The sequence below is a fragment of the Corythoichthys intestinalis genome, chromosome 11, assembly GCF_030265065.1.
Source record: "Corythoichthys intestinalis isolate RoL2023-P3 chromosome 11, ASM3026506v1, whole genome shotgun sequence".
Lineage (NCBI taxonomy): Eukaryota > Metazoa > Chordata > Actinopteri > Syngnathiformes > Syngnathidae > Corythoichthys > Corythoichthys intestinalis.
The window spans coordinates 12,661,173-12,686,955 of NC_080405.1; the positions used below are offsets into that span (position 1 = coordinate 12,661,173).

Below are 25,783 nucleotides of genomic sequence, written 5' to 3' on the forward strand. Positions count from 1 at the left end.
GGATGACACCGCAGTTAGAGGACAGATCAATGGCGGAGACAAAGTGGGCTACAGGAGGGAGGTGGCCCGCCTGGTGTGAGAACAACAAACTCGCCTTCAACACTGACAAGACAAAGGAGATGATAGTGGAAATGAGGAAGGGGAGGAGACCTCATCAGCCACTGTCTATCCAGGAGCTTGAAGTGGAAAGGGTGAGCGGTTTTAAATACATCAGACTCTTTAACAGCAAACTGGAATCTCAGCCATAGATATGTTAAATATTACACATTATTGTACATATTGTCTTCTTCCTTATTTCTTGCATTGTTGCCTTTATATAATTAGTGCTAGAAAAGGAAGCATTACATTGCACATGGAAACATGGTTTCTTCTGTACAAACAGTATGACAATCAGTGTTGTTTTTGGCAGCCCTGCAAATTTTAGTCTTAGTCTTTCGAACTACAATATTTATTGGTCTTAGTCATATTTTAGTCATTTCAAAATGTGTTTTTCTTCGTCTAGTTTTTGTTAATAAAATTTCAGACTAATTTTGTCCAGTTTTAGTCCACGTTTACTCAAAATTTTTACTTACAGTATCTAAAATTCAAAAGTTTTAGTCCAAAAATAACAATTTCGAATGAACATTGACAGACTAGCACATATTGTAATGTCTACAACATACGAAACTAGGCCTGAATGATATTGGAAAAAACTACTGTTACGATTTTTGGGTGGTTTGCGATATATTGCGATATTATAATATATATGTATATTTATATATACAGTATATATATATATATATATATATGTATATATATTTTTTTAAGAAATGTTCACTAGATGACTTGAATAGGTGTTTGGAAAGACTCTGAATGATTCACCGTGACCACAGTGTACAGTGATCCCTCATTTTTCGCGGTTAGTGGTGACCAGAACCTGCCGCGATAGGTGAAAAACTGCAAAGTAGCACAAACCCACAACATTTTTTTTTTTTTTTTGGTGTGTGTTCATTGTATTTATTCAGATTTAGCAATTTTTAAACAAGAATAAAGTACTGAAGTAGAAAAATGCTTGGCTTTATTAAATGCTTCTGTTTACCTAACTTGGTTGTGACTCCTGGAGTGACATGTAGAAATTACAAACTCCTCAAGATCACTTTATAAGTATAACACCACCACCACCACTTCAAGCATTTATTGCCACGACATAACATGTCCAGCTGCCTTGAACGTCTCGACACACACACATTCATTCCAGCGCGCGCTTCCTTGTGCAGCAACTATTTAACAAGTTAAACAATGATTGACGTATGAGGCGCATGTGAAGTCGGCTTCTCTGGCAAGATCAAAGACAACCATCTGTCCACATCGTTAACTTTAATAAGCAAATGCCACAGTGCCTAAGGAACAAAGAGCAGGGAGATGGAGAGAGGGAGGCTTTGCGAGCGCATGAAGTTTGTGGGATAAAAAAAAAACAAAAACAAAAACTATCGCACGTCCTTGTGATGGGACTATTGCGCATGCGCACATCGCGATGGCGATGTTTAAACGATATATCGTTCAGGCTTATGCGAAACCAGCGAAAACATTACATTATTTTCAGTTGATTATACCCACCTGGACACCACCATCTGTACGTAAAAATAGTTGTACGAGAGTTTAAGAGGCCACTCGTTGTTGGCATTAGCCTAATGCTAACATGAACGTGAATGCTATGCTAACGTTACGAGTGACATTTAGTGTGATGATCACTCAGCACAGATGTTGAAAGGCTAAAGCAACACTGCATATACGCTCTTGCAAAGGTAAGAAAACAAATTTTACCGTGTGTGTTTCAAAACAAGCAAGCCTGGAGACTGGAGAGGACACTGGTGAATGAGGGGGCATCGCTAGCACATCACATGAGTGACACAACCAGATTACGATGCTGCAATGTAGGCCAAATACACAAAAAAATTTGATACATTATGAACACGTGACGGAAACTATGGCACATTTTCGTCTTGTTCTCGTCTCGTCAGACGAAAACTGGCATTCGTCTCGTTAGGTTTTAGTCTCCCGAGACATTTTTTTAGCCTGTCATCGTTTCGTCATCATCATGAAAAAATAGTTCGTTGACGAAATACTATTAAATATTTTTATTACAGTTATCGTCGACAAAAACAACACTGATTACAATAAACTTGAACTTCAGCATTTTCTGGAAGAAAATTTGTTTAAATCATGTAAGGAATATTTGAGGATTTAAAAGCAGAGCCGGAATGCACCAACCTCTGTATTGACAACCAAATTCAAATACAGTATCTTATATAACACTTTCTTTTCTATACCTATGTGGATCTCAAATATGAACATGAAATGTTATCATTGATGCCTAAAACAGAAGAGGCCCACTTATCATCCAGATCTGGGTCCCAGAGACAAGAGGTAGTTTATTTTTAAATTATCAACCCATTATTCTGTTGACTTCAGAGATATTCTAACCAAGAGGGAAACTCCCAGCAAACGCAGACATGATGTCTGAGTTGTGAAGTATGGAAAAGTACTAAGAGATGGTCCCAACAGAGAGGTGTAATATCCTGAAGAGCTCTTGCAGGGTTTGAAAACATTTGCTTGTACCACCATCTCCACCCATTGTGCCCACAGAGACACGGTAAACATATTTTGAAACTTTGAGCAAGTTGATAAATTATGCATGTCACTGGGGGCAAACTTTTTCATTTGAAGACAATTTGGGGTCTCAGTTTTGTGCTCAAAATGCAATAGGAGCATGATGAGAGTAGAATGCATAGGATTTGGTCCATTAAGCATTTTACAATTGTACACTTTTTCAGTAAGATTATCCTCTAGCAAACTTTAACCCCCTAATAGGCAAACTTTCATTTATAGCCTAATGCGTTTCAGTTTGAGCATTCAACTCGGTACTGTTTACAACTGTTTTATAATTCACAAAAACTGGACAGTGATATGCAGAATTATCATGTAAATACTTTGACAACAGTTTGTAAATCAGATGTGGCTTGATTGCTGCAGAGAACAACAGGTCTGAAGTGACTTCAGCAACCAATAGTACAAGCCCTTACCTCAGTTGTAATATGTGGCTCACCAGGGAAATTGGTTTACAACCATAGAGGGGTATTAAAGCAACCCTTATATGATACTGGGTTAAAACGAAAGCTGGTGTTTTAAAATCCCAAAATGAGGCTAGCTGACTGAAGACACACGTATTGAATATTTTGGCCTCAGGCTCTGACCCTTGTCATCTGCACAGCAGCCTGGACATACGTAGAAGTCTAAAGGGACATGAATAAACTACAGTGACAGTCAGTTACAGAAAGTCCATGAAAGTGAAATTCTATTTCTAAGACTCAAATCCCATTTCATGTTAACAATTGAAAGCAGCAGCGAGGTCATGAAAGGAGCAACTTTCAGTGCACTGTTATTACATAACCTTCACATTTGACACACCTTTTTTATGTTTCCATTGCAAGGACAAAAAACCAAGTAATAAAATATAATAAATATGGAATGGAAAATAAAAATATGGAATACAATAACATTTAGATCGTGCTTTAATATTTATAAGAAGTTCATATTTTATTCTTAAAAAGACATTTTGTATATTTTTTCAACACACTGAATAAAAAACAAAGTGTAATACTTTATTTTTCACTGAACTGAAAACAAAGGAAATTTTGAAGGTGACCAAATGCAGTTTTGTTCACATTAGTTTTTTTATAACCTTCAGTGCCATTCTACCAGGTTTGCACGACAATTTGTTTTGAAAGTGCCCAGTAAAATGTCTTATTTATAGGGATGGGAATTGATACGATTTTTAGGATTCCGATTCCATTATCGATATTGCTTAACGATTCCATTCTCAACGATTCTATGTTTTACGGTTCATTCGGAGACTGGAGTTGGTCTTCGGCACTTTTAATCCAACTTGGCAACAAGCACAACTATATACAGGCAATGGCACTTGATATGAGAATCACTCAATGATCAGATGAGAGCATGCGTGGAAAGATATTGATGCATTTGTATGTGTGTGGAAGAAGCCTGGAATGTGTGGGTGTGTGTGTGATTCTGAAAGGAAGGAAAATTACCACATTATCATATTAGTGCTGATGCAATAAACAATGCAAATTGACTGTTAAGCAGTCAATAACACACATACATGACTCGCAAAGTATAATGAACACAAAGGTGAGGTGGCGCGACTGCGTGCGCTCAACCCGGAAACACATTCCCTCTTAACACAAATGTGCAATGCGAATATAATGTAAACAACGCTCTCCTCGTCGCAGCGAGGCCAAGCGGGAGCAACCAGCCGACGTAACAGTATTAACACAAAACGGTCGCACTGATAATGCCTCTAACTAATCATAAGAACTGTATGACATGAAGAGGAAATACTTATATTGGTTCATGGACGCACACAGATTAACACTTCCTCGCACACATCTTAACAGGTGGCCGGAAATGCGCACCTTATGCCTATTCTCGGTCCATGAAATGCAGCGCGTGTGACGTAGGACAATAACAGGAAGTAATTGACTGGTTGCAATGGGAACGAACGCATACCCAAGGAACCTTTCTAACCAGACTATTAAAATTGCTAATAAAGTCGTTTAGGATTATTTTAGATGCATGTATGTTATATTTGTCATACAGAGTATTCGACGAGGAATACGATAGACCCATTAATTGACTTTTTGGGAAAAATCTCCATTTCTTTAAGTAGTCTCATGAATACCTGATCTGTGAAAATCAAAGCAAAATCACTCACCGATGAATCTTTAGATTATTCTTGGTGAGTGGTCCCTCTTAGAGTAATCATGTAGTCTTACTTGCAGAATCGAACGTGTATAACATGCACAAGTTACGTGACGTAAATCTTACTAGTTGGAATCTATAAGGCTACGTTTATACTGCAGGTGTTAATGCATGAATCTGATTTTTTTGTGTTTTTCCGACTCGACTGTCTGAACGGGACAAATCACATAGAAGTGGACCATTTTAAATCCGATCTGGGTCATTTTCGTATGTGGTTTGAATCCAATCTGGGCCACATTTTTCCAGAACGTCACAGCGGTCTAAACTGGCAAGTCTACTAAATCGGAATTCATGCAGCAATTACGTCATCAAAGAGTGAGAGAGGCGGCGCGTTACGGTAGCGTTGCAGCTGTGCCTTAGCACCTACCTTGCCTTGAACACGGCTTATGGGGAAGGGTCGGGCTTGGCAGCAGTCATAAGAAAAATAAAAATGGATTGAGGATAAGCCTAAGAATGATCTGTTTTCTTTCTGCTCTATATGAGCAATATTTCAAGATTGCGTACACGGCTGAGAGTTGGGGAAAACTGCCTGTATGTGTGTGTGACATGCACGGACATTGTGTGCATGTTATCGATCTACAGAAACTGAATATAAGCCTAAATGGGGATTATTTAAGTCTGTTATTTGTGTGTTTTTTTTTTTTTTTTTGAAATCAAAATATGATCGCCCTAGAATGACGGATGACAGCCAGCATGTGTAGTCATTTGTTTTGATGCTTCTGCGCATGCGGGTCTTCTTGCTCTGCATGTGTCGGACTGTGAATTAGTGCGCATGCGTAATACTTGAACGGTCTCAATGGACAAAGGCAGTCTGAACGGGCACGCCAAAAAAATGATATGACAAAAAATTCGGATTTGTGCATTAAGACCTGCGGTATGAATGTAACCTAAGAGAATCGTTAGATAATATGCCACAAATTCCATGGAATTGAAACACACGGAACCGGTTCTCTATAGGAACTGCCAGAGTTGTGCCAGACTGAAATACTGGTTTTCAGACGAAACTTGATTTTGGATTTAATGTTGTTGCAATACACAACAATAGACTGTCTCAATTGTTGCCTGTCACTACATCACTTAAATATTATTACTGTTACCAATCATGTTTGTGTTCCAATGTATGTATGTCTCACTTTTATTAGTCCTGTTATTTGTCTCTCATAGGCATAGAGAAAGAAACTCAATTTTGTTTTCTTTATATGACCTGTGCATATAAAGAAGATGACAATAAAGCTGACTTGACTTAACGGCCAAAATGGGGCACGTTGAGGCGGCGTGATGAGTGTGAACCCGCCTGGCAACTTGGTGTGATCCATTATGTCAATTTTCGAGCATGTTTAAATCAAAATACAGCGATGACGATCCTAGCGTCATGTGCAGCTCTCGGGCCGCCCAGGACACACTATACAGTATGTGGACAAAAGCACACGGAAGATTGAGATGAAATCCCAGTGTCAGATGAAGTGTAACTTTGGCTTTTTTGTCCAAAATGGGGCAATCCGAGGCAGATTGTGGCATTTATTGAACTGCAATGTGAATGAAAGTGTGTAATGAAAGAATGTGAACGTTTTCGAGCACTACAGGAACCTCTAGCATTGAGGGTCCAGGCAGTTTCCATTCCTCTCGCCCAATGCTTACCATTTTCGGGCACAAGGACACAGAGGATTGGGGTGAAATCCACGTTCTGAGGCAAAATGTAAATTTGACGTTTGAACCCAAAATGTGTCACTCAGAGGTGGATTGACTGGTGCAAACCCCCTAAAATGCACAGATAAATAATATACAGTGATCCCTCGCTACTTTGCGTTTCAAACTTTGCGCCCTCAGTCTATCGCAGATTTTTTTTTTTTTAATTAAAAAAAAACCCGAAATAAATAACTACAGATGAGCTGTCCCGAGCCGATCATGTAGTCTCTCTCTCCCGCACTGGAGTTGCTTATTAAGGTTAACGATGATTGACAGATATTAAACTGCCTGTGACAATATAAAAGAAATCTTAAATAGGATTATTATGTGAATTACAATCATATTTTGAGACAATTCGACTATATACAACAATTTGGCAAAGCGTAGATGATGAGAAATTAGTCTTTTTATCTCCTTCTTAGCCACACCTGTCATTATAGCGCTCTAGCGTCCCCAGCTGGTGGATGATGTCGGCAGGTCACGATTTCATCTGATTTAGAATTCAGCACATTGAGGGGTAAGACTCAGAATGAGGAAAATGCGACGAGAGCAGCAATATGTCATTGTTTAAATCTTTCTACTCCAATATTTTTACAGGATACTCTTTTCATCTAAGTATTTTCCCCCAATTGTGAAATAAATGGTATGGTCATGACAAATAACAGCCTTGGAATATGAACATTAATGATATAATAATATGAAATATTAAAAATGCATTTATTCAGACAGGGCAAAATAACTGCATAATGGACAAAACTGTCGACTTCTTGCACCTCCCGAACGATATTTTATGCCACCGGAGTTAGTCTTGCTTTTGTCATTTCCCTGCCCCAGCTTTAGAGAGCGTAAACATAACAGGAGGTGTGACAGCTAGCCGACATGCTAACCTGAACCGAGCAGTGTTTCCATGTCTTATTCTCGCCTTTCGAAAACGAAAAATTGCACAAAACTACCCCGGATGCTCTCACAGGGCGGTGGGGTTTTCGATTGTCTTCACCGATCGGCAACCCCCCAGTGGCGAGCAAGTTACTGCTCGTCGTTCCCCTGCTGCAGGCAGGAGTGCTCGTTGCCGGGGAAGAAGCTGGAGAATGACCGCCGGACAAACCTGCCGACGTCGGAGGAGCGCGTAGCTGCACGAGGCCAACTTGAGGATAGTGGTCTATTCCCAGGCCCACGAAGAGGGCAGTGGGGGCTGGAAGCCTGGACGATGTGGAGAACCGCAGACGAGAGCGGGGGCCTGCGCGAGCATAAGCCGACGAAAGTGCATTCGGCGGCACACGAAGAGGACCGAGGGGGGTGTGCGACAAGCTGCCGGTCGTCGGCCAAGTGACCTTCTCGGTGGACAAGGAGCATCTTCAGCCACAAAATGCAAACCAACTCCTTATTAAAATATGTGCCATGATCCCAGTATTTGACATAATACAAAACACATAGTTTATTCACTTCCTTGTAAGGCCAATGGACCCACAGTTGTCCGACTTGTTTTGACCAATCTCGGCAGTGAACGGGAACTTTTTGAAACCCAAAAAAGGCTCACACGCCTCTCCTTGGTGCAGCAAAAAAAACCTGCAGCACTTTTAGCTGATGTGATGTGAAAAATAAACTAATTAATCCGCAAAATCAGCAGTCCATCTGCATGCTATAAAGCAATGCTGCATTGTAAGATGCTGACCCAGGTGATTCGCATTCGTCCTTAATCCAGGAAGTCACTCATTTTCATGGCACGGGATTAAAAAAATTGAATATATAAATCGATCGCTTCCGCACACATCCAAGCGGTCCATTTCATATCTCGTGAAATATGAATTAACATGCTTGTTGTCATAAGGTATTTTAAGGTTTGATCTTGCCAGAGATGCTTAGCGCTGCATGTGTCAATCATCGATTAGCTTGTTAAACACTTGCTGTGGCAACTCATTGTGTGTAAGTGAGCATCATGAGCGGATTCGAGTGGACTCACTCAATGAAGCATTTAATAAAGACAAGCATTTTTTCACAATATTCTTGTTTTGAAATAATTTGGTGGTATAGTAACATATTTAAAACTTAAAAAAAAAAAAAAAATGGGGGCGGGGGCACTACTTTGTGGTTTTTTTTACTTATCGCTGTGGGTTCTGGTCCCCATTAACCGGGGGATCACTGTCAATGGTTTATAAGACAAGCGTTTTAGTGAGTTCAATTCTTTTATCTTATTTCATAAATAATTGTTAAAATGACACACTGAATTAAAGTACACATGTATATAGAAATGTAAAGTATATACAACAATATACAAGTGTTATAGATTAAAAAATAAAAAATAAAAAAAATAAAGGAAACTCCATGCAGGAACCGGGCTTGAACCCTTGATGGACTGCATGCGATAATCTTTTAATCGCTTGACGACACTTTTATTATTATTTTTTTTAAAATAATGGTTAAAGTTAACTACGAGGTACATATGAAAAATGCAGATAATGCAAAATTCGCAGAACTAATATATACACATACAGGTATATCCATACTTGTACCACTGCTTTGTTTTTATTTGGAGACTTGCACATTGTGTGATTAAGGTTGAATATGCTTTTGCTCACTTCCTGACATTTGATCCGTGGAATTGGATATCCTCAAATCAATCAGAGAGGATGTCTCAGCCGCAGGCGCTCTGCAAGAAGCAGAGTGGAATGCCAAACGCTTCACCTGACATTCGGCAGGAGAATATAGAGCGTATTGTGTGTAGCCCGTGAAAGCAGAAGAAAGCTGAAGAATGGGAACAGGAAGGGACACTAAACTGCTGTGAAAACCATTGGGTTCACATGCAGTACAATATTTTTTGCTCACCAGCCAAGATGTTTCACACCAAATTGTTTCGGTCTTACAAAATTTTATCAAGATTGAATTCATGAGGGAAAAAAAAGTTAATTTTTTTAGAAATAATATTCACATAGATAATACAAGATCAATGAATACACACGTACACATTGCAAAGCCAAGCATGTTGTACTGTACTTAATGTTGTAATTGATATTTTAACACTGAAAAAAAAAAATGTAACACTGGACTATTCATTCATTTTCCATGTCGCTTTCCCTCACAAGGGTCACGGAGGTGCTGGAGCCTATCCCCGCTAACTATGGGCAGTAGGCAGGGTACACCTTGAACTGGTTGCCAGCCAATAGCAGGGCACAAGGAGACATACAACCATTCACGCACCCACTCATACCTATGGACAATTTAGAGTGGTCAATCAGCCTACCGTGCATGTTTTTGGGATGTGGGAGGAAACCGGAGTTCCCGGAGAAAACCCACGCAGGCAAGGGGAGAACATGCAAACTCCACACAGGAAGGCCGAAGCCCGGGATTGAACCCTTGATCTCAGAACTTTGAGGCGGACGTGCTAACCACTCAGCCACCGTGCCGCTGTAGTACTGGACTAGACGTATATATATGGAGGAAAACACTCAGGTGACTTAAAATTCCGCTCTGAGACCCCTAATTTGGCCAACTTTCAAAATTGTCCGATATGCATGTGTTATACATCATTGGAAAGCTTCAAATCTCCATTTTCTGGGGAAAGAAAAAATTTGAACAGGAAGAAATTAAAATAAATAAATAAATAAATAAACAACAAAACCTTATCTGGAGGTGAGAGCACGCGAGAGCAGAATTACAGACGCTATGACTTTAACGAGATATTATCGCGTACTTACCTTTTTTCGATCCAAAAACTCAATGTAGCATGTATCACAGAGTGTCAGGACACAGCTGTGATTTGCCACTCCTGGATTTTTTGGGGCGTTTATGGGTGAAACATGGTAATACAACAAGGGTCGCGATGCAGAAATCGCAGACATCAAGGAGTGGTTGAGATTTTCTTTTACCCTTTTCCCCTTTTTTACCTTTACTTTACCCTTTTAAACTTGTTTTTTGTTTTGTTTTTTTCATTGTTTGGATCGATTATTTATCATCTAACATATTGGAGAAAATGCGACGGCAACAAAATAAATACAATTAAGCGATAGTTATGAAGTAGCTATCCGTGGCATTTTTACAGACACCATTTTTTTCATTGTGACGTCATTTGTTTAAAAGTTTAAAATATGCGAGTGAATAATTTTTTTAAAGTTTTTTTTTAAACGAAGTATTAGACATCAATTAATGATTCTAAGCTAAAATGACAGACATTTTGAATGATAAATATAATTACTGAGCTTCTTTTTATGGCTGGGTTGAGACAAAAGCGGTTGCGCGACGTCTGTAAACGGGGGTTTCCAGGGTAAAACAGACAAATTAAAAATAGTTCGGGGGCTTAATGCGTCATGAATCTGCTATGGCAGCATATAGAAATATTTTTCTATCAAACACAACAGTTGTTTTGGCTTAAAATACAGCAGTTTCTTTTAAAGAGGAGTGCAAGAGCAGAAACTGCTTTTTCAGTCTTGTCGATGTTTTCCACCATATATATATTAATAATTAGTTGTTAGTCCATTCTCCACAAAAAATACAAATAAATAAAGTATAAAAACTGTTGTTGTTGTTGTTTTTTTTTCAACAAAACAAGAAGCCCATTTCCGCGAGTGGATTTTTTTCTACCTGCTGGTGCCTTTTTCTGCCAGTGGAATTTTATTTATTTATTCATTCATTCATTTCACTTGCTGGTGCCTTTTTCCAACAGTGAAAAAAATCTGTTAGGAGGTAAAAACAAACATGGAGTCTTTACGCACAAGCTAAACTTCTTGTAGGCTTTAGCCAATATACTGTACTATAGAATCTACAGTGTAGATGTTGAATTCAACGGCAACCTTATTGGTGACTACAGAGGGTCATTAACACCACCCAGAGACTGCCTGCTTTTAGGAGAGCCTGCAGCATAATCAGAGACTCCTCTCACTTAGATTACTACCTAATAAGTATTTAAACTACTTTTCTCAGGGCAATTCAGTCAAGAACTCACAGTCTCTACCCCAGAGCTGTCATCAACATGTCCCTGAATAGATGAGAACATTAAACGACACTACGCAATAACAAATTCATTGTTGTGCTCTGTTCTAGTAAAAAAAAAAAGAAACAAAAAACAAACAAAAACAAAATATAACCCAATTTTCACTCTTTGAAGTTTAATTTATTTGAAAGCGGACAATGCTGTTTCATTAAAGACATGATTCAACATGGTTTAAAAAGGCAGAATTAACCTGAAGGCTAGTTCTCATTTGTATTCCCCTTGCCACAATGTAAATGAAAAGCAATAAGATACTGTACATATATAAGAGAAAAACATGGTACAGCACTTAAAAGCCGCTAATTTAACAATGACAAATACATAAACTGTTACGACAGTGCAAAGTACACATAAAATAACAATATAATTCAAGACACATTCTGTATATGTTTAAGTTAGGATTGTAGTATTTAAACCGAGCTATTTGCCAATATTATTTTATAAAGTTAATTCTGTAGCTTCTGTTTAACCATCCTTTGGACCTGAATGCTTACACTGTGTTTTGGGAAATAAATCTAGAAACAAAATTACTGGACCATTTTCTTTGTGTGTTTTTTTTCTTGCTAAAGGACTGCCCTCGGTCGACAATTCTATATATTTCGGTTAAATAGGGCAAAAAAAACATATAATGGGGTCTTTAAACGATTGGGTCACTCAATTTCAAGGATAAGTACCCCAATTGTGTACCTAACGCTCTTTTGACCACAGTAAATATGACAATAACAACAATCTGACATATCACTTAATAGCAACTGGGGTGTGGGAGGGAAGCTATGTGAACATATTAGTGTCACATCCCTTCCTAATATGGCATTTTGGCAAATACAACACAGAAACACATATTATGACACAAAATATTTTCAAACTGTACAACAGGGCTTTGGGAAAAATATTGTCCAATATTGGACAATTTTTCCTAGAATTAGCATAAAACTCTGTTTTATATTGTCTTAAAAGAACCCTGTCAAAGAAGTGATTGGATAATTTTTTAATTCACTGTATTATGTTACCACTACTAAAATGCCTATGACAACAAAAAGCATGTTAATATAATATTTCACGTGGTATTTTAATCTCCAGAATAAAATGGACCGCTTGGATGTGTGTGGAAGCGATCGTTTTATTTACTCATTTTTTTTAATCCCTCGCAATGAAAATGAGTGACTTCCGGCTCCAGTCTCGGGTTGAGAATGAATATGAATGTGACGTCGCCCGGGTCAGCATCTCACAATACAGCATTGCATTATGGCATGCAGATGAACTGCAGTTTCAGCTGACTGTCTGAAGAAATGCATTTTTAATATTTCATATTCCATTAAGTACAAGACTGTTATTTGTCATGACCATACCATTTCTTTAGCAGTTGGGGAAAAATACTTAGATAAAAAGGATATCCTGTAAAAATATTGGAGTAGAGAGATTGAAACAATGATGACATTTTGCTGCTCTGTGTCGTATTTTCCTAATTTTTAATCTTCCCTCTCAATGGGCTAAATTCTAAAGCAGCTGAAATTGTGACCTTGCCGACGTCCTCCTCCAGCTGAGGACGCTAGAGCGCTATAATGAGTAATTTCTCATCATCTGCACTTTGCCTAATTGTTGTATATAGTCGAATCGTCTCAAAATATGATTGTAATTCACATAATAATGCTATTTAAGATTTATGTAATGCTGTCGCAGGCACATTGTATTATATTTTAGCCAATATTAAAATATATCTTATGTGGGAGAGTATGTTCACTGGTAATGGTTTACAGTTAACGGTGTGTAATCCAACATTGAAAATGGTGGTATCTTATTTTTATAAAAAAAGGTTACAAAGGTTGCCAGCTGGCAAGTGCTACCGGACTTCACCTCTTACCTCGGTTGATCCCTACAAAAAAAGAGTGTGTTGTCTATTTTTGCAGATAAACTGTGAATTAAAGAATGTTAGAACAATAAAAAACACATTCACAAGATTGTTTTCTTCTATTTATTTTGCACTTTAATAAGAGCAGCTTTTCAGTTTTAGCCAATAGAACAAACTTTCAATTGATGTGATGAAAAAAGCCATTTTGTTCTCCCTGTTGTACGGAACTTCGGAACTCGTACCGAACCGTGACTTGTGTGTACTGTTACAATATACAGTGGGGCAAATAAATATTTCGTCAACCACTAATTGTGCAAGTTCTCCCACTTGAAAATATTAATGAGGCCTGTAATTGTCAACATGGGTAAACCTCAACCATGAGAGACAGAATGTGGAAAAAAAAAACAGAAATTCACATTGTTTGATTTTTAAAGAATTTATTTGCTAATCATGGTGGAAAATAAGTATTTGGTCAATACCAAAAGTTCATCTCAAAACTTTATAATGTACCCTTTGTAGGCAATAACAGAGGCCAAACATTTTCTGTAACTCTTCACAAGCTTTTCACACACTGTTGCTGGTATGTTGGCCCATTCCTCCATGCAGATCTCCTCTAGAGCATTGATGTTTTGTGGCTGTCGTTGGGCAACACGGACTTTCAACTCCCTCCACAGATTTTCTATTGGGTTGAGATCTGGAGACTGGCTAGGCCACTCCAGGACCTTGAAATGCTTCTTAGGAAGCCACTCCTTTGTTGCCCTTGCTGTGTGTTTGGGATCATTGTCCTGCTGAAAGACCCAGCCACGTCTCATCTTCAATGCCCTTGCTGATGGAAGATTTTTACTCAAAATCTCTCAATACATGGCCCCATTCATTCTTTCCTTTACACAGATCAGTCGTCCTGGTCCCTTTGCAGAAAAACAGCCCCAAAGCATGATGTTGGCGTGGCTCAGTGGTAGAGTAGTTGTCCCCCAACCCAGAAGTTGTGGGTTCGGTTCTTCGCCCTGATGAACTCGCCTAAGTATCCTTGAGCAAGATACTGAACCCCATGTTGCTCCTGGTGCTGCGTCACCAGTAGGTGAATAGTGAGATAGTGTAAAGCGCTTTGAGCGCCTTGAAAGGTGGAAAAGCGCTATATAAGTATAACACCATTTACCATGTTTCCACCCCCATGCTTCACAGTGGGTATGGTGTTCTTCGGATCAATTCAGTATTCTTTCTCCTCCTAACACGAGAACCTGTGTTTCTTCACAAAAGTTCTATTTTGTTTTCATCTGACCATAACACATTCTCCCAGTCCTCTTCTGGATCATCGAAATGCTCTCTAGTGAACCACAGACGGGCCTGGACGTGTACTTTCTTCAGCAGGGGGACACGTCCGATGTCTGCCCTGGCGGCGCATTGTGTTACTGATAGTAGCCTTTGTTACTGTGGTCCCAGCTCTCTGTGTGTCATTCAATAGATGGATGAATGATTTTTGGATGGATTTTTGCTCACCGTTCTTGTTATCATTTTGACGCCACGGGGTGAGATCTTGCATGGAGCCTCAGATCGAGGGAGATTATCAATGGTCTTGTATGTCTTTCATTTTCTAATAATTGTTCCCACAGTTGATTTCTTTACACCAAGTGTTTTACCTATTGCAGATTCAGTCTTCCCAGGCTGGTGCAGGTCTAATATTTTGTCTCTGGTGTCCTTCGACAGCTCTTTGGTCTTGGCCATAGTGGAGTTTGGAGTGTGACTGACAGACATTGTGGACAGGTGTCTCTTATACCGATAATGAGTTAAACAGGTGCCATTAATACAGGTAACGAGTGGAGCCTCTTTAAACCTTGTTTGAAGAAGTTAGACCTTTTTGACAGCCAGAAATCTTGCTTGTCTGTAGGTGACCAACAGTGTTGTTAATAACGGCGTTAGAATATAACGGCGTTACTAACGGCGTTATTTTTTTCCAGTAGTGAGCTATCTAATTAATTACTTTTCTCATCTTGGCAACACCGTTACCGTTACTGAGGATGGAAAGGTGTGCGTTACTATGCATTGCTATATTGGTTGAATGACACGATAAAAGTCTGAGGGAGACGGACTCACCGAGACGACAGAGCAGAGCAGGAGTGGGGAGGAGGAAAAAAAGTTGTGACGCCGAGTTAACGCAATGCTAGGTGGCTCCAATAATACCTGACTGTAGCCGATAGCCTACCAACTACACCCACATGATATGGTAGATATGGTAGACATGGTAGATATCACATATATATAGAACTAGATGCGAAATGACAGACACGGGGGCGTTAGCAACATGTGCAGTATAGGAAATAGATGCGTTAGTAAACAGCCGCCATCTTGAAGCAGTAGACTTCTTCAGAAGGCTCTGTTGTAGAGAACCTTCCTAGCGAACCTAAGTAACTTTTTATCTAAAATACTCCTAAATCGGCAAAATCTTGACTTGAATCTATCTTTAAATGATGAAACAGTTTTAAAACTTCCACATGTCAAAAGTAGACAGAAGGGAACTAATGCAATAATGGGAGCAATTTTATCCATTTTTAACGGTTGAATCAGGGTAAAGGGTAAATTAGGGTACTTCTACGCTTCACATAGTGTGACCTAAGTAGTTTTTTTTTTTTTTTTTGTTGGAGGAAAAAAAAAACAAAATATGAAAATTATCACCAATTACTGTGCCAAGTAACTAATTACTCTTACATTCAGGTAAATGAGTTACTAACGCAATTACTTTTTGGGAGAAGTAATTTGTAACTATAATTAATTACTTTTTTAAAGTAAGATTAACAACACTGGTGAGCAAATACTTATTTTCCACTCTAATTTGGAAATAAATTCTTTAAAAATCAAACAATGTGATTTTCTGGTTGTCTTTTTTTTTGTTCCAGATTCTGTCTCTCATGGTTGAGGTTTACCCATGTTGACAATTACAGGGCTCTCTAATCTTTTCAAGTAGGAGAACTTGCACAATTGGTGGTTGACTAAATACTTATTTGCCCCACTGTATATATAAATATATACTGTATTCACACACGTGTATATATGTATGGCAAGGAGCGAGAGAGAGAGAGAGAGAGAGAGAGAGAGAGAGAGAGAGAGAGAGAGAGAGAGAGAGAGAGAGAGATTGATTGATTTAACCAAGGATTTATTTCTATCATTCATGTTGCCAGCTTCTTGTAGTGGTATATGGCTTTCTCCAACACGCGCACCATGCTGTGAACCTCAGCACTTTTCAGATTGGTAACCTCTTGACTGTACATCACCTCACTCTAGGAATACCGTGACGACCTCACAAGTTATAGAGCTGAAACACACAGGGGCACGCGCACACACGGAAGCCTGGCTGCTATCCATCAACCAAGCAGACTCCTCCTCTAAATCTCATAGCTACAGCCACTGACTTACAAAGTATTTGGAGGCAAGCAAGTGTGTCTCACAATTTATCATCTCTAGTGGCCAGTGTACTACAGAACGGAAGTGTACTCAGGATTGTGGGTCTGTGCGGTGTGCGTGTATGCATAGGTCTGTGTTTATGAATGTATTAAAATAACTGAATGTATTTCGGATGGAAGATTATTTGTTTTAACAGTCATAAGCAAAGCAAAATACATTACCTGCAGTGTTTACATCAAATTTCTCAGTCACACACTGCTGTCAAGCACGTTCCGCACAGATTGCATTGGGATGTGGGAGTTATTAGAGTGAAACAGCTCAGGAGGGGCTCAAGTGTGAACGTGATGAAAGGCCCAGCTGAGGTTACAGAGGCGGCAGGTTGTTTTATCCTTCGAGAGCTGTGTCATTGAACCACCGTCTTTAAAGCATTAAGCTTTTATGAGGCTGTCCAGTATTGTGGGACACACATTGGCAATAAATTTGAAGTCAGGTGCCTCCGTGCAGCAGAGGCGATACACAGAAAATTTAAGACACCTGGATTACCGCTTGTTTTGTTTTTCAATGTAACCAGGGTGCAGTTGCAAACTTGTTTGACATCAACATCAAAGATCAACACGAGTGCCATCAGAAATTATCCTATATCATTTCCCTTTAAATAATTATTCATCAAATAAATATATTTGTTCATACATCACTGTCACATGAAAGGCAGAATTAAAAAAAAAAAAAAAAAATCAAAAAAATATCAAACGATCCTTTCAAGGTTTTTATTACTATTATTATTATTATTATTATTAATACCTGTTTTCTTTACCATTGGTTTGTGCAAAATCGGTGGCTTGGCTCAATAAGTGTTGGCAAACACATTACATGATGTCCTTTAAAAATTTTAAAAGATCTCTAAATGTCATAATGTCACTTTTACCTTGCCCTCCAATGGAGAAAAAGCCGTTTTGAATAGGATTGAGCATCGAACATCGAGCTTTGATGGGACCCGGTTGTAACACTCTGGTTCTCCCGGAACCGTTTGAATTTTTAATTTTTCTATTCCATGTTTGGATGAAAAAAAAAAAATGTTGTCGAAAACCCAGTAGCCACAAGAAGCGCATGTTTGTACATTGCAACTTGATTACAACCATAGACATGGTGCGACGGCGCTCAAACGTTTGGCTTAACTTTACAAAAAAAAAAAAAAAAAAATAGACCAGTCAGCTCAGTGCAACATTTGCAACACAACTATAATCATTCAAAGGTGGCTGCACGACCATTTATGCACGACCGGCTTCATGGAATGCAAGTGACAAGTGCATAGCTAGGTGAGTGCTATGCAGTTGACACCAGGGGTTAATTTGAGCCGGAACATGCCGGAACATGTTCCTGCACCTCTTGATTTTGGATTCCACGTGTTCCAGGACTTATTTAGTCCGATCCGGCACCTCTTGTGTATTAATATTAATGATGATAGAGTACCGAGCGATATAGAGGAGAATGTGAGGCAATGATTCCGATGAACTCATTATCATCACTTGCTACGCTAGCGCCCTCTACTATAAATAATGTCACGATCCACTGTGTTTAAAAGAAAGGATCACACATTGAATAATACTGGAAACCACCACTCTAAGTCATGGTTGCCCAAACTTTTCATCAAGCATTTGGGATGAACAGAAAACAGTCGCTTTAAAGTGTAACACTTGCTAAGTAAAGCTTGGCAGCGAAAATAACACAGGAACCTTGACGCTTTTTACCCCCTCATTTTATTCTTCTTTCCGCCACCCAGCCCTTACGCAAAACAAACAACAAGTCACTGGCGGACGGCTATGCAGTCCACCAATCAGAGTGTCGCGCTGGCGCACCAATAGGAGCCCCTCGTTGACGCACAAATTACTGTGCCGGTGACAGCCCCGGTGATGCTCCAATATAAAAATTTTTTTAAAAATGTCCGTCCATCCATCCATCCATCATCTTCCGCTTGCTCCGGGGTCGGGTCACGGGGATAAAATAATAAGATGCATAGATACATTTACAGAACATATCACAAGAATTGCATGTTGTTTCCAATCTGCACTTTTGGTTAGTGGTGCTTTCAACTCCGAACCATAGTAAAAGTCAACACCGCGCATCCTTTCTCTCCCCCATACGCTCACCAACTTCTTCTTCTATGCCAAATTGGCAATGCCGGTCACATTGAAACGGGACAGCGGCCCTTTGAGATGCTGGTAACAATGTTGTTCATAAAAATGTTACGTCATTTGAAAGAGTCAGAGATTTGTTGATACACTCAAAAGCTGCACCAACAAATCAGCCCCTGACATAAATTAGAAAAAAACTTTAGGATCAAACGGTATTTCAACATGCCTAAATGACAGACAAACGAGTCAGAAAAGCAACAATTACAACAAGGAATGTTTTGGACAACTAAATATGGTAAGCTAAATAGGCCGCCGTGCCAATCTGTTTTTATGTTTTATAAGTTAGACCTGTTGAGAAACTAATTGCTGACTGTAAGTCATAACTGATAATTGTAAATTGTTGTCATAACATTAATTCCATGGATATTATGCTTTTAACTTTTTTATGATTGTTTTGCTGGTACTATGATTCCATCTCTCTTGTGAAGCGTCTTTGTGTGGCTTGAAAAGCGCTGTAGAAATACAGTGAATTATTATTATTATTATTATTATCTGAAATTGAGGCTCATAAGTCCCAAAGCACGGCAAGTGGGCATTTGCATGTTGTTTCAGCACCATTTCTGCTTATATTCCGGGACATGTATCCGTCTCGTCAACCCTGCGCTGTCATATGTTCTTTGCGTTCCGGCACCTTATGATTTACATATTAAGCACTGGTTGACACGCTGCGCCGGCAGAACCAGGCAAGTAAAACAATACATTACATATGTCTTCTGCTGTCCCAGCGACCCGACCCCGGATTAAGCAGTAGATGGTGGATTGATGGAATAGTATGAGAATAAATCGTATTATTACGTCGGGCTATGGTCGATATCACATGTATATAGAACTAGATGCGAGATACAGACTTGGCGGCGTTAGAACATACTCAAGAGAACTAGATGCGAAATGACAGACTCGCTGGCATTAGTAAACAGCTGCCATCTTAAAGCAGTAGCTGCCTCCGTTAAGATCAACAGTATCAAAAGGATTTTTGTTTTGGAATCTGTTGTGTTGCTTATTTAGAAAGCCATTTGAAGTATTCGATTACTTTTTTAATGAACTCGTAGCAGTGAAAACATAGCATCACATCACAAAGCATCCTAGCCAGACGGTCTCAGCTCTTCTTCTCCGCATTATACGTACACACTCCTACAGCGCCAGTCACTGGCCTAACTGGTATTGTCTCAACATAAACATTGCACGTCTCTGTAAACACAATCAAACTACATAAAGCTATGCAAAAGTTCTTGTTGTTGCTACTGTAGTTGCGGTTCTTCTTATTGATCATTGTGACACAATAATTTTGAAAGAAGAAAAGAAAGCAAATTTGTGATCTAATTTTGAAATAAATTCATGCAGCTTGCAAAAAGCTTAAATGTTTATTAAATGAACATTTGTTGAGTTCTTTAAAAATGGGCCGTGTATACTTAGCCTTTGTCAAAATTGCAGGGCTACTTAAAAGTGATTATCAAATCATTAACATGACAAATTACTGAACTTTCTATGTAAGACAATGTTGAAACTTAGAGCACTTTGCTAAGCAAACAGCTGTTCAGATCATTGAATAGCTCAGACAGACTCCTTTCCTGCTATTATGTCCTCAATAGCAATTAACAAAGCTTTAGCTGGGTGCCACAGGGGAAGCATTTAAAGGTTGATCTATTGTCTGGTGGTACTTGGTTCAATGAGAAAATTTACGAATGGTAGCAAAGGCTGATTGCACTGGATGTGACAAATAGAGGCAGGGCAACTATTACTGGACTAGTTCGAGATTCAAAGAGTGGTGACTCAAAAATAACGTACCAGAGTTAGAGTTATTTAAACATAAAGCCAGCAGTACACTACGAACAGTGTACAATGCAATAACAAGACAACCATCAACCACAACAACTAAAAAAATAAATAAATAAATAAAAAAAAAATAAAAAAAAGGCCACATCATATTTTGCTTAAATAATATTTTTTTGTTGTATTACATCTGTCTTGTTTTTTTTTTTGTTTTTTTTTGTTTTTTGTTTTTTTTTTTTAAAGAATTTAAAATGTTTGAGTTCACTCGTTGAATCCCATTTTATTTTGATTTTATATGTAATGAAATTTTGGAAAATGAACCAATCATTGTTTGATTAGGATTAAATTCACTCATAGCTTCACACAAACCAAAATTGACTTTGTGAAACCTGTAGCGACAATTCAATCAACTTTAAAGATCAAAACAATTAACAAAATCAAAGCCAAATCACAGCAATAATGGAACTCACACTTAGAATACTTCAAATTAGAACATTAGAATAAATTAGAACAAAAAAATAAATAAATAAACAAAAAACAGGTTGGGCGTTCACCCGGGGCGTCAAATTGCTAGGGGCGCATGCACGTGAGTGATTGCCTACTATTAAACTGGCACCACTGGCCAATGTTCCTTCTCATTTTTCATGTGTCTGAGCCGACACACAAGCTCTCTAAGCACGCTGCGGACCACAGTGAGCAACATCAGCTGTGTACATGAAGGCCACACACCAGTATCACGCCAATACAAAACCTTGGATCATAGCAAGTTACATGGCTTATTAAAAGAGTGAAATTACAACAACCACAATGTATCACACTATATCACTCCCACATTATAATTGTTCAGACAATAAGGACACTCAAGATTCCTGTTCTCTGTGTCTGAGCGGCTGCACTGCAAAAACACACCTCCTTAAAACTAGTTAAATTCCCTCGTTTACAGTGTAAATCTAAAAAGAAATATGTTAAATTATCTGCCAGTGCTTCAGGGAAATTTTTCTTTTTCTTAAGATAAGAAAAATAGCTAGCAGAAGATTAGCTTAAAAGACATATTTTAAGCAATAAATCAGTATATTTAATCTTTAGAAAGCATTGAAAGGTCAGAAACGTTGTTAATTCAAGAATAGATATCAAGACAGTATTTGAAAGCATTTTTCTAGACACCTGTTGCTCATTGAGTTACGTTGCAAAATGGAACAGAAAACTATTTTTTGGTCTAATTAATGAGATTAGTCCTAAAATTAGATATACATAATACTGTAGTGCTTGCAAAGATTGGCAGCGGAATGTTGCTTCAAAGCAGAGGAGTCAAACTCACTTTTCAAATTTTCACGCACGCGTGCACTTAGAGGGAACATTGCCCCTGGCATTGCAATGACGCCCCCTGCAGACAGCAGTTACTGTCTGCACGCAACCCCAAAAGCAGAAGGTGGCAGGATAGGGGTTTGGATCAGTTAACAGTATCACTCATCTAGGGTTCACTTCGACTTTTAATGTGCAAAGAACATTTTTTTTCCCCCTTCAATTTTTGACGTAGTTGTATATTGTATATGACGGAAAAGACAGACTAGACTGAAAAAGCAGTTTCTGCTCTTGCACTCCTCTTTAAAAGAAACTGCTGTATTTTAAGCCAAAACAACTGTTGTGTTTGATAGAACAATATGTCTATACACTGCAATAGCAGATTCATGGCGCATTAAGCCCCTGAACTATTTTTTATTTGCTCGTTTTACCCTGGAAACCCCCGTTTACAGACATCGCACAACCGCTTTTGTTTTAACCCAGCTATAAAATGAAGGTAATTAATTATATTTATTATTCAAAATGTCAAATTTTTTTTTTAGCTTAGAGCCATTAATTGTTGTCTCATATTTCGTTTAAAAAAAAAAAAAAAAACGACTTAAAAAAATTATTCACACACATATTTTAAACTTTTAAACAAATTGTGTTACAATGAAAACAATGTCATCTGTAAAAAAGTCACAGATATCTACCTCCTAACTATTGCTTAATTGTAGTTTTTTTTTGTTACTGTCACATTTTCTCTGTAATGTTAGATGATAAATAATCGATCCAAAGAAAATTTGGGGAAAAAAAAAAAAGCGTTTAAAAGGGACATGAAAAATAAAATCTCGACCACTCCTTGAAGTCTGCGATTTCTGCATCGTGACCCTTGTTATATTACCAGGTTTTACCCATAAAATCCCCCCCAAATCCAAATGTAGCCATTCACAGCTGTGTCTTGACACGCAGTGATACATGCTACATGGAGTTTTTGGATCGAAACAAGGTAAGTACGCGATAATATCTTGTCTCTCGTTAATTGTAATCTAATCATAATTATTTCTCGCGTGGTCCCACCTCCAGATAGGGTATGCTGTTAATTTTTTTTTTTTTTTTTTCTACCCTCCTGTTCAAAATGTGTCTTCCCCAAGAAAATTGAGATTTTAAGCTTTCCAATGATGTATCACACATGCATATAGGACAATTCTGAAATTAGGCCAAATTGGGGGTCTCAGAGCAGAACTTTAAGTCACCTGAGTATGCTTTGTAAAGTGAATTAAAGGTGCTGCACATAGATCGTGAACATCCCTCAGAATGTTAGGTGGAGGGAAAGTTGTGTTAAATGTGTTTTTGTGTCGTTTTTTTTTTTTTCTTTTTAATCATTCACGCTCGTAATTTCGTTGTTGTTAGCTTTTTTTTTTTCTTATCAGCTACGACTGTTAACATCATGTCAAAATAATTTGATCAATGAATGTAGTGGTTTAAAGGGAGATACAGTGTACCACAAAAGTGAGTACACCCCTCGCATTTCTGCAGATATTTAAGTATACATATATATATATATATATATATATATATATATATATATATATATATATATATATATATATATATATATATATATATATATATATATATATATATATATATATATGGCGGCACGGTGGCTGAGTGGTTAGCACGTCTGCCTCACAGTTCTAAGATCAAGGATTCAATCCCGGGCTTCGGCCTTCCTGTGTGGAGTTTGCATGTTCTCCCCGTGCCTGCGTGGGTTTCCTCCGGGAACTCCGGTTTCCTCCCACATCCCAAAAACATGCATGGTAGGCTGATTGAACACTCTAAATTGTCCGTAGGTATGAGTGTGTGCGTAAATGGTTGTATGTCTCCTTGTGCCCTGCAATTGGCTGGCAACCAGTTCAGGGTGTCCCCTGCCTACTGCCCCGAGTTAGCTGGGATAGGCTCCGGCACCTCCGCGACCCTCGTGAGGAAAAAGCGGCATGGAAAATGAATGAATGAATGAATGAATGAATGAATGAATGAATAATATATATATATATATATAATGAATGAATGAATGAATTATATATATATATATATATATATATATATATATATATATATATATATATATATATATATATATATATATATTTTTTTTTTTTAACCTGTCCTGTTCAGCTGTTTAACACAGAGAATGGAAGTCTAAGTGCCCAGATAGTCTGAACAGTTTTAATGTTTCACATTGAGAGTCTGACATACTCCCATTGTGATCATTCAAAATACCTCGTTTATTATGACAAAGCAGCGAACAGGAAGGGGTTATGGGGGGACAGAAGAAAAGAAACACAAGAGAAGAAAGAAAAGAAACACAAACAACAACAAGAAATACATTGAACGTCTAGACTAGCTACTAATACTATATTGGTGCTATCTTTAGCTAGATGTATTTCCGGTTAACACCATGTGGGGACCTGTTGACCAGTCAAAGAGGGGGACGGGGTTGGGGGTGTCTATGAGCTAAGTGATTGAAAGGGGTAGAGTGTACACAAATCAGTTCTGTGATCTATAACTCAGTACCCATTAAAAAGTACCATTAAAAAAATAAAAAATAAAAATAAATAAAAAGTATATATTTTCATGGGACAACACTGACAACATTACACTTTGACACAATGAAAAGTAGACTGTGTGCAGCTTAAATAATAGAGTTGGCAACAAAAGTGAGTACACCCCTGAGTAAATATCCACATCTCTAAAACTCCAAATTGAGTACTGCTTTTCATTTTCACTTCCAAAATGTCATGTGACTCATTACAGGAGTGCTGTCAGCATTGCTGCGGAGATTGAAGAGGTGGGGGGGTCAGCCTGTTACTGCTCAGACCATACGCCACACTCTACATCAAATTGATGTGCATGGCTGTCACCCCAGGAGGAAGCCTCTTCTGAAGACGGTACACAAGAAAGCCCGCAAACAGTTTGCTGATGACATGTCAACAAAGCACATGGATTACTGGAATTTTTTTTTGTGCTTTTAAACACAATCTGTGAAAGAAGAAAATAATATTTTATTTGTGCTAATAAAACACAATCATTAGCTGCGGTGAAATTATATGTGTTTGTTATGCTTGCTTGTGAGACTGTATCATAGCATGGCATGGCAATGTTCGTGTGCTCCAAATATTCCTTTAAACATTCACAATGGGTGTCTGTTGACCGCCTTATCAGGTATGATTCACTCTCATACCAGCTAGGACCAGCTCCCAAGGTCCCAGCTCAAGATGTTTTTCAGTGGAAAATCCCCAGGTTGGGCTGTAATAAGTTTCACTTCTGTTTTCATAGTAAGTTTCGTTTCATAGTAAGTTTAGGCAACGCCCTTTCAACAGTATATAGAGACTTGTCTTGTATTGTCTCATTGTACTTTTGCGAGATCACAGCTCTTGTCTGGATCATCATTTGTACCCAAGATATCTTGTTGATAAAGTCTTTGAAGCTGGCAATCCATGGCTTAGTCTGAGGCTTAGTTCTGTTCTTTTACTAGTATTTGAGCTACTTGTTGATACTTGCCTTGGTGTTCAAAAGTGAACATCCCTGACAGCGTCTTGCCCCACAGGGCACCATGCAGGCTAGGAAAACCACTGGGGTCAGGCCACGGGGAAAAATATTTTAGTCTATTGTGCAAAAAGATGGAGTATAACCATTCACGAAACAGCATGTCAAATGAGAAACAAAACACTGACTGCTTGTAGCTTTAAGTTGCCTGTTTTACCATCAAATTGGCAGATTTCCACATGAAATAAAGAAAAACTA

General features: G+C 38.4%; 1 long non-coding RNA gene across 1 annotated transcript; it reads left to right on the forward strand.

Moving 5' to 3' along the window:
• LOC130924577 (uncharacterized) lies at positions 1-25,082 on the forward strand. Its single transcript, XR_009064904.1, has 2 exons — positions 1-191; positions 24,794-25,082. It is a non-coding gene; the product is annotated as an uncharacterized LOC130924577 (long non-coding RNA).
• The last annotated feature ends 701 nt before the right edge of the window (positions 25,083-25,783 follow it).